At 36.8% G+C, this 11,320-nt stretch overlaps 1 long non-coding RNA gene across 1 annotated transcript in view; it reads left to right on the forward strand.

Moving 5' to 3' along the window:
• The window catches only part of LOC140691773 (uncharacterized), a 71,885-nt gene extending 63,803 nt beyond the window's left edge, over nt 1-8,082 (forward strand). Inside the window, exon 3 of the long non-coding RNA XR_012067443.1 lies at nt 7,988-8,082. This is a non-coding gene — a long non-coding RNA (uncharacterized lncRNA). The remainder of the gene's footprint in view (nt 1-7,987) is intronic.
• The last annotated feature ends 3,238 nt before the right edge of the window (nt 8,083-11,320 follow it).

Here is an 11,320-nt window from a genome sequence, read left to right on the forward strand (position 1 = left end):
TAGGTAAGACAGAAGCCACCCCCTTAGGTAGCTCCCTTACACCAAAGTCAGAAGGTTGGAGATATGGTCCAGTCTTCTCTTTTCCTCCTCAGGGAGAAGGCAGGAGCTGGGAGTTTTCTCCCAATTGCACCATGCTGTGCTACGGAGGGGGACTGTGGGAAGTGAGTGCCATGAATTTTCCTTTTGGCTGCAATGTGTCTGATTTTACTCACCTGATATGCAGGAGCCTCTTAACTTGTTTCCGTATTTCTACCAAAGGAAATTGATTCATGTATTGTCACTGAGTTGGTGTCTTTGTCAGATAAAGGGGATTCTGGGGCTTTCCATTCCACTGTCTTGCTGATGTCACCATTCTCAGCAATCTGTCTTTTAACCAGATGATTCTGGTGCACGTGGAAGCTTGAGAAACACTGATCTCAGTTTTCTTCTAGCTTAAGTACTCCCTGTCTTCCAATTCTAGATATGCCACCTGTAAGCTGTATGACTTTGTGCAAGTTCTTTAACCTCTCTGAGCCTCACTTGCCCCATATACAGAGTGGGCGTGATAGTTGTACTTTATTCACAAGGTGGTTATAACATTAAAGGGGTTAACAGATGTGTTAGTTATTCTTATTTTTATTATTATCAATGTATTCATGCTAAGTCTCAACTCTTTATGCTTCAAGGCAATGTGGCAGTCCTTGGGGAAAGCAGGAGTTTACTTCATACCCTTGGACATTATTAAAAATCAGTTAGACAAGGAAATAAGATATACTTCTGTATAAAATAATAGGAAACAAGAATCATAAAATATAAAAAGTGAATTTTGAATAAAAAGACTAATAAAGGCATAGAATAAAAGAAGTGTAAGAGATCTTAGAGTTCTTAATCAAAGAAGAAATAATAGAGGGAGTTAGAGATTATTAAGTCTATATCAAATAATTGCTTCATATTTCTAGGTTGGCATGCAGTTGGTCATTTTTGATCACTGAACTTGTAATACTGTATTTTGGAGAAACTTTTGCAGTATATTATTGACAACAGTAAAACTATTTTAAGACTAGCTCTTTAGTGGTAAGTTTAATGTCTCCTTACTTGCACATTCAGTGAACAGTCCTTTTTTTTTTAATCCCTGCCCTCACTCGCTTCGAATACCAGTAAGAGCTGGGCTTGAGAGAATGAGAAGGTGACAGAATGCAAAGTTGATATTATCTTCAAAAGACATAAGTGCTTTGGTTTGTGATTGGGAAATACAAAGCGATAATTTATTAATTGAGAAGATCTGATTTTCCTTGTGCAGGAAATTTTAGAGTAGGGTAGAAGTAGAAAACCAATGGTACTACTTGAGTGGCAATGCTAGGGCATGGATAAATCTAGAAGACGTATTTCAGTCCAGAAAACTGGCACCTGACAAAATTTTACAGGAATCTGAAGCCTGACTTTAATGTTTCACTGCAAAAATATGACTTAAACTTAAAATTAATTTTTGGCTGATTTATAGTTTGAAGAGACATCTCGAAATAGTAAATAAGAGCAAAATATTTTTAAAGAGCTTAAGCTAATTTTTCTGTTTAGTCAAATATAATGCTGATGTACCACCAACTCATCTAATTAAAACAAGTCTTGATTGATGATTCATCATAGTCAGATATGTCAATACATATGATTCTTTCTTAATATGACTGGGGCTATGACCTAAGTCTGTAATTCTTCCAACACTAAAATGATATTAATATATTCTGTGATTATAGAGGAATACGTTAATATCATTTTTTGTCTCAATATAAACTGTAAATGCTTTAAGGTAATAGGTCCATATTTATTTATGGTCTATAGAATCCATCCTTTATAAAAATAAATTCTTAAATTTGCATAGTGTTTCATCCTCACAACAATTTTGTAATGCTGGTAGGAGAGGTATTATTATTATCATTTTTTATGTGCAGAATATTCAAGCAAGTGATAGAGCCAGAACAAAAATACTGCAAGTCTTCATTCTTGTCACCTACTTACTAAGACTGTTAGGAAATTCAAATAAAATATTGCATGTAAAGTGCTTATCACTGTGCCTGAGACATAGTAAGCACTTAATAAATGCTATTACTGCCACCACCACTACTGCTACTGCTACTACTACTAATGCTGCACAAAACAAGCTCAAAACTAGAAAGAATAGAGTAAATGGTAAAACTGAGGAATTTTTTTGATTGAAGAATAGTCAGTGTACAATGTTGTGTCAATTTCTGGTGTATAGCATAATATTTCAGACATACATCTAGTCCTTTTCATATTCTTTTTCATTATAGGTTACTACAAGATATTGAATATAGTTCCCTGTGCTATACGGTAGAAACTTGTTGTTTATCTATTTTATATATATTAGTTAGTATCTGCAAATCTTGAATGCCCAATTTATCCCTCCCCACCTGCTTTAAAACTGTTTGGTATCAACTTGTAATTTGATTGCTGATAAAAGGCTTTTCTGAAATACATGCAGTATATTATTTATTTTCTGATGATATCAGAAATTCTTTCAAAAAATTTTAGGGGAGTGGGGGAGGGTCTCTTCCATGGGAGCCATCAATCCTCAGCACCCTTGTCTATGATGGAGACTTTCACAGTAATGAGAAAAGGGACATATGTGAAGATACCAAGGGCAGACAAAGATAGCACCAAAAAGGGCTCTGGAGGATTTAGAACTAGAACTAGTGAGTAATTTAGTGTCTATCTCATACTCTGACCATGTTGAATACCTTGAATTTTAAACAGGATTAAATTAAAAGGTAACCAATTCACTCAACTGTATTTTGATAAAAATGGACATTTTAAGGATTTAAAGATGAACTATATGTGAAGTAGCATGGTTGTTAGAAAGTTTAATGAATATGTAGATTCAAACTAAAGGCAAGATATACTGGATTCATAATGTTGGGGGGTGGGTATAGCTCAGTGGTAAAGCACATGGTTAGCATGCACAAGGTCCTGGGTTCAATCCCCAGTACCTCCATTAAAAAAAAAAAAAGCAGTGTTTATATACATAAAAAAGTGGTGATTGTGTTTCTTGTCTTCTGATAATCCCAAGCAAACCATTTAAATTTTTTGGCAGCAGTGTGATGACCTATAATTTGTTATGTAAATTTGCTGTCACAAATATGTATGCTCTTTAATGTATCCTTTTCAGCATCAAAATCTAACAATCATGTTATTATTAATACTGGCATACACATAATCAGTAATAAGGAAAATGGTGAAATTTCCAGTGTTGGGAAGTAGAAAACTAGTAGTTATTGCCCTTGACCTTAGTTTCTGACTCTCTCTTGTTTTTTATTCTAAGCTTTCTGTTCACTAACTGGATGCAATAATATAATATGATAATGCTGTCTGTAAACAGTCATTATTCCTTGTAAGCTCCACAGAGGAACTTAATTTGGATGGATCCAATAGGGAAGACCTTCAGGAGGCCAAGTGTTTCTGGGTCTGAGCTGGTGTTTCAGGTCTGTGCTACAACTTGGATCTAAGGGTTCATTGTGGACTTTCTTTTATTATGAGCCTAATACTCTGGTAAGCAGGAAGCCACTTAAATGACTGACAGAAGTAAACAAGACTGAGGGTGCTGAGATGCAGAAAGAGTGAGTACAGCATCTCACATCTCCAGAGTAATACTATTTAGGGAGCTCTTTCTTGCTTTCCTTGAGCAAATAGAAAAAGACTGGAGGTTGCTCTTCAGTGGGACAATAATCTTATGGAATTTAATAATTGATCAAAAACATTTTCTATATAGTAGAGAGAGCAGGGTAAGAAGCATTTGTTGGCAATGCCATCTAGTAATATAACAAGAGTGCTACTGAACATAGTTCTAAAAACATGCAATGCAAGTTGGTTTTTTTCCTCATACAAGGATAGGTTATACTAGTTTAAATATCATCTTACATAGACTCTATTGTAAGCAAAAAAAAAACATAGTTAAATATCTAGGCAGGGGTTAAGTTCTAGCCATGTCTCCAGAACTGGTTTTTCATCAGAATTAGTTGGGGAGATTTGCAATAATACTCATTCTGAGTCCCTTCCCCTACCCAACACCAGCAATTCTGATTCACGAAGCCTAAGCTAGGGGCTCAACATTTTTTTCTCTCTATTTTTAAGCTCCTCAATGATTCTGAAACAATGCTAGAGTTTCAAACCACAGGTGAGTCTCTGGTCACAGTATTAGTTCTTGCCTGGGGTGTGGAAAAGGAACTGAAGGATTCCTCTTTTCTTCATTCTGTATGTTAATTACCTGCTTGGGTGTGGGTCTAGGGCATTCAATTTGTTGAGTTAGAATTTTTAGTAGAAGAAATAAAGACTTTTCAGCTCTCTCTATAACTAGTTTTCTGCAACTTCTCCCACCTCCTTATCCTACAATTAATGTGGTAAAATTAGCCTTGGATTCTTCTCTCTCCCAGCTAAACCTAGTAGGCCCAAGTTAAGACTCAGGTGAAAGCCAGGGTAAGAGGGACAGAACTTCCTTAACTGCAGAATGAGACTCTCTGTAAATCCACTCCTGTATAAAAGCAATAAAAACACTGGAAATTTTATAAAAATAAATCCATTCAAAACTCTAGAAATTAACCAAAATCTTGCAAAAAAGAAATCTAAGGAGAGTTTATCCAATAAATACTGCAGAACATTACTATAAGGATAGCGGGGTTTGTGACATTTTAACTTGGCCTACTCCAATTGTTCACTTCCCAGCTCTGTGTTATACTTGAGCATGAGAAACCTCACAACCACTGTACTTGTGAAAATCATCAACGCACCTTTGGAGCTCATAAAAAGTCCTATCCTCAGATAGTCATCATTATTTGACCTGGGTTGCAGCCCCTGGGAGAAGACCCATTCACTGGGCATGTTGTTTGTCTTGACTCAGAACTCACTCAGTGGAAAGCTCTATCTCTAGTGTATTTGTCAAACACATGTAGCAGCAACTGTGTAATATCTCAGCTGTCTGAGTCTACAAATAACAGTTGAGGTCAACAAGATCTTGGCCAAAACCTTAAGAGGAAAAGATGGGAAATGAGATGTTCATAGGAATCTCTGGAAGACTCCAGCACATCCTGAAAGTCTAGAAGATCATGCACAGTTGTAGGGCTATGCTAAGCTCCAGAAAAATATCAACAGTTATCTGTGCTAACTTACAGTGTACAAGCAGCAAATGAAGGCTAAGGCAGAGTTTTAAGCTTCCAAAGTGTTGAATGCATGTGAACAAGCACACATAGAGACCCTGGGCAGAGGGTGGGAGACATGTTGATTCCAGGCATTTAAGGAAATCTCTGTCTAATAATAAGCTGTGCCTTTGAGAATAAGATGCATTATACTTTTGTTGAGTGGAGTGTTCCTTATAGATCCCTGCTATTATGGACTGAATTATGTCGCTCTAAAATTCATATGTTGAAACCCTAACCCTCAATGTGACTGTATTTGGAGATAGGGCCTTTAAGGAGTTAATTAAGGTTAAATGAGGTCATAAAAGTGTGGCCCTAATCTGATAGGACTAGTGTCCAGATAAGAAAAGGAAGAGACAGCAGAGATCTCTCTCTTTTTACACGCTCACAGAGAAAGGGTCATGCAAAGATACATTGAGAAGGCAGCCATTTGTAAGCTTGGGAGAGGGGCCTCACCGGATACCGATCCTGCTGGCACTTGGATCTTGGACTTCTAGCCTCCAAAACTGCAAGGGAATGAATTTCTGTTATTGAAGCCATGTAACCTCTGATGTTTTGTTATGGCAGCTCCAGCTGACTCATGCACTTCCTAAAACCTTAAAATTCTTAAAAGAAAACATAAGGGTAAAGCATTCATGATTCTCGGACTTGGCAGTGGAATCTTAGATGTGACACTGCATTAGTTTCATAGGGTTACAATAACATTGTACCACAGACTGGGTGGCTTAAGCAACAGAAATTGATTTTCTTATAATTCTGGACACTAAAAGTCCCAGACAGAGGTGTCAGTAGGGTTAGTTTCTTTTTCCTTGGCTTGTTGATAGCTATCTTCTCCTCGTGTTTTCACATGGTTTTCCTGTTGTCTGCATCCTAATCTCTTCTTATGAGGACATCACTCATATTGGATTAGAGCCTGTCCTAATGATGTTATTTTAATTTAATTACTTCTTTAAAGACCCTGTCTCCAAATTCAGTCACATTCTGAGGTACTAGGGTTGGAACGTCAACATGTGAATTTTAGACAGACACAATTCAGCCTGTAGCAGACTTCAAAAGTGAGCAACAAAAGAAAAAAATAGATAAATTGGAGTCCATCAAAAGTAAGAACTTTTGTTTGTCAAAGGACATTATCCAAAAAGTAAGAAGGCAGCCTACATAATGAGAAAATATTTGCAAATCATATATCTGATAATGGCTTAATATCCAGAATATATAAAGTACTTTACATTTCAACAAGAAAAAGATGAAGAACCAAATTTAAAAATGGGCACAAGATCTGAATAGACAGTTCTTTAAAGAAGATACTAATACAAATGGCCAATAAGCACATAAAAAGATCCTCAATATCATTAGTCATTAGAAAAATGCAAATCAAAACTATGAGATGCCATTTCACACCCAACAGGATAGCTGTAATTTTTTTTTTTACAAAACACATAAAATAATAAGTGCTGGCAAGAATATGGGGAAAGTACAACCCTCATATATTGTTGATGGGAATATAAAACGGTTCAGCTGCTGTGGAAAACACTTTGGTGGTTCTCAAGATGTAAAATATGGAGTTACCTTATATTCAGCCATTCCACTCCTAGGTACATACCTCCCAAAATTAAAACATATACCACAAAAAACTTATACATGAAAATTCATAACAGCATTATTTGTAATAGCCAAAGAGTGGAAACAAACCAAATGTCTGTACACTAACAACCGGATAAGTAAATTGCAATAGTCATACAATGGAGTATCATTCAGCCATAAAAATTAGTGAGGTCCTGTTACAATTGAAAACATGGATGTACCTTGAAAACATGCCAAGTGAAAGAAGACAGAAACGAAAGGTCATATACTGTAGGATTTTGTTTATATGAAAGCTCCAAAATAAGCAAATCTTAATGAAAAATTTTTAAAATTTTAATGCAATTTTTAACAATTACTTTCCATTAACAAGTATTGTAAAAGATTGGCTATATTTACTGTGTTTTATAACACATCCTTGAGCCTATCTGACACCCAGTAGTTTGTACCTCCCACTGCTCCTTCACCCATGTATTACCACCCCTCCCCCAGCCTCAAATAAGCAAATCTTTAAAGGCAGAGAGAAGGTTGATAGTTCCCTAGGACTGAAGTTGGGGTGAAGGAAAGATTGAGACTGACTGCTAACAGAGACGGGGGTTTCTATTTGCTGTGATGAACATGTTCTAAATTATGGGAATGGTTGCAGAACTCTGTGACTATACTAAAACTATTGATGCACGTTTTAAAATGGTGACTTTCATGGTATGTGAATTATATCTCAATAAAAGTTTTAGAATACAAGTTCATGTTTTAAAAGATTCCTTATGTTGGCTACCTGATTCATAGAACAAAACTACTCTGGTAGGAAAAGCCAAGTGAAATCCCTTGGAACTTACCTGCCTACCAAAAAAAAAAAAAAAAAAAAAGATTCAAAACAACACTATATTGCTGAGTTGTAGAGATTAGTATCACCATGGGAGACTTGCAGAATGCAAGGGATGGTGATTCCCATTGTACTAAATTATTTCACACTTGTGGAAGTTATATTAGCCTATTGTTACTGGACTCTTAAAGAAACTAAATGCCTGACCATAGATGTCATATGACCTCAAGAATCGAGCTTTCTCTAATAAACTGGATGTCATTTGATGCACTAAGCCATAAGGCTGGGTGTCTTTAGTAGCACTCCATTATTATCAAAATAAAGCATAAGAAAGGCACTTTCATAATAAACTTCATGAGCAGGTGGCTCAAACTCCCAGTATACCTACACATATTTTCCTCCACAGTGACAGCCTCATGGGGAGTTCCTTGTGGACAGTTAACAAAGGATGACAACACGAGCTTGATTTAAAGATGATTCTGCAGGATACATCAACAACAGGTGGGAGTTGATTACTACAGTATCATCCAAATAGTATATACAATATGGTACCATCCTCTAAAGACAAGAAATTTGCATGGTAAATTGTTTACTTTTATGAGAAAGAGACATGGAGAGAATGAAAAAGCTATGCTACTTCATCAGCATCATTCAGTAGCTTGGCTGGTTGGCAGGAAGGCTTGGAGGATGCAAGATTGAAGAACTGGCGAGAAGGAGTTTTCAGAAAAAGGTGTGATGTATGTGGATGGACCTCTTGGATTGAGCCAGAGGGTAAGACTATTTGTGTTCTATTTGAATACTTCCCAAAGGGAAGCCACTGCAGGGGAGGCTCTCGTTGCTAAAGTGAACATTTTGTCTTGTTCTTTGGAGGTCTTTGACTGTCTTTCTCCATCTATCCTTGTGTTTAGTCAGTGGGCTTATGCAGAATGTAAACATAGCACCAAGGATTGAGGCTTTACTTGTTCTAAAAACCAGGGTCTAATCCTTATTAAGGCTGATGTAGATTCTGCCACTGATGAGTACTTTGTCAGCAGCAGAGGTCAATGTTGAGCCCTACTGTGAACCATGACCCAAGGTAATCATCCATCCATTTAGTGGTGAGTTTATTACTTTGCGGCTCTTCCATTATAGAGAGGGCAGCAGTTTTTTGTTTTTCTCAGTTGAGCAGACATGTTGGATAAAAATTTGCCTGTCCTGACCATCAGGCTTCTGCCAGCATTACCATCTGTAGATTACTTTTTAAAAATTTGTTTTAATTTTAAAATTTTTTATTGAAGTATAGTTAGTTACAGTGTGTCAATTTCTGGTGACAGCATAATGTCCCAGTCATACATTTACATACATGTATTTATTTTCATATTCTTTTCATTAAAGGTTATTATGAGATATTGAATATAGTTCCCTGTGCTATACAGAAGAAATCTGTTTTTTGTCTGTTTTTATATATAGTACTTAATATTTGCAAATCTCAAACACCTCCTTATAGATTACTTAATCACCATCAAAGGATTCCATGAAACTTTGCTTCTCACATAGGAATTAATTTCCAGCAAAATAATGAGGCAATTCACAGGTTTTCTTAGGACTGAATGTTCTTACCATGTATCCCATAATCCAGAAGCAGCATCTTGCGTCTCTCCAGCTCCAGACTTTAGATTGAATCAACATGTTTCCCTGTGTCTGTTTCTGTGCCCATCATTCTTTGTTTTTCCATCTCTGTTTGCTTACATCTTACCTCTTACCTCCTTACTCTTACCTTTATCCTCTGTTTTCTTTCTGCACTTTCTCTACACCTATCCCTTCCCTCATGTTCTTCTTGAGATGCATGTTCCACTTTCTTCTCACTAAAATTTGCAATGGTAGGAATCTGAAGGAAAGGATTGGAATGTGGACCCAGAGGAATGAAAAGGGCCAAGAAGCTGGCAGGGCTGAGTCATATCTTAAGTTTGAGGGGCAAAAGTAGTTTCTTTTTGGACAAAATAAAAACAAACAGACAATGATACCAACACCTAGATACCTGGAGGATAGGAGATACCTATCCTCTACCTAATAAGTACCTCACTCTAACCGAGCTTATGAAGGCTACTGCTGCTAATTAGCACTGAAATTCAAATAACTTTTACTTCAACATTGTTATAACTGCATAGGAATGACAATTACACAAACAGTACTTAAACCAGAATGGGAGAATTTCAGATTTGGAAAGCATCATATTGACCACTTGCATTTTAATAAAAAGGAAGCTAAGTTCACAGAGGTTAAATTGACTTGCCCACGTGTACATAGTTTGCTGGTGGCTGAGGTAGGAGTGGAATCCAGTTCTTCTGGCCATCAGTGCACCTCCCTTTTTGCTGTACTACACTGCTTTGGGCTTAAACATTGATTATCTTAAACCATTTCCAATTTCTGTCTTCTTTACTACCTTCAGATGCCCACACTGCTGGTAACGATCTCCCTGACAATTGCTATTGGAATAGAAAAACTATATGCAAACTAGTAGGAAGTATGAGTGAGGTAACATGGACAACTCAAGTTATTTGTCTTAGTTAAGTACGGTAGTTGTAAGACCAAAATTTAACCAAAGTTTATTAAGTTCAGTCTTTTATTTACAATTTTAAATTATCAGGGACTCACAGTCTTCAAATCAAATGGCAAATTTGCACCCACAATTCACCACAGATTGCAGAAAGCCTGCACATCACAGAGCAGTTCTGACTGAGCATCTACACAAGATCCAGAAGCCAATTTACACTTTTTTCCCCTGCCAAAATTGGACTTCGGGCTCAAGTTATAGATCTGCACATGATCTTACATGCAATAAAACACTGAATCACAAAGGCTGGATTGGATATCAGAGAAACGTGGAGTGATTTATTCTTGCTACTTATTCTTTCAGCTTTTCTTTTGCTTTCTGTTCAGAAGCTTTAGTATGGATAAATGACTTTTGTAGATAGGATCACAAAATTAATTTCACAATGGGTATATAACTCTTGATGCTGAAAACCACCATGCTCTAGCCTCCTTCCAGGAAAGGAATGGTAGCAGTCCTTAGTAGAAGCAACTTATTCTCACAAAAAGCATTGGATAGCAGCAGCTGGGTCCTAGTGTCATCTCTGCTTCTAGAGTTGTCAAGGAAAGGCATCTTCTCTCTCTGACCTGTAGTATCATCATGTACAAAATAAGAAGTTTGACTCTATAGGGGATGCAAACAAATTGACTACAGGGCCAAGCAGATAACCTACTACCAGGTGAGGACGGTGGCAGGCAGAGTGCCAGCCTGACCTAAATGGGCAGTTGCTCTTGAATCCCAGCTCATGACTGCCTTGGAGGATATAGGCTTATTGTTGCTAGATACTTGGATTTTTTTTTTAAAGATGGAAATCCTGAGTTAAAAATCAAATTGCCTGATTATTAGTGTTAGGCTATGAGTTCAAATAAATTAACATTATGCAAGTTAAACACATACATGGCTTATATTTGTCTGCAGTTTGTGCTCACACCAGATGTTATATTATCAGTTAGACCTTCAGATTCTAACATTCTAAAAATCTGGTTATCCAAAGCCACATAAATTCTTTTTTCTGTGTGTCTGTGAACACACACGCTTGTGCCATAGTTCTTTAAAATGAAATAACATTTAGCAATGAGTCTGAATTAGAAGTAGTTTTGCATCAGTAATGCATCATTGTAGATCACTCACCAAGCACAAAGTCATACAGGGAGGAATGAATAGATGGAG

Source organism: Vicugna pacos, chromosome X, assembly GCF_048564905.1.
Source record: "Vicugna pacos chromosome X, VicPac4, whole genome shotgun sequence".
Classification (NCBI taxonomy): domain Eukaryota; kingdom Metazoa; phylum Chordata; class Mammalia; order Artiodactyla; family Camelidae; genus Vicugna; species Vicugna pacos.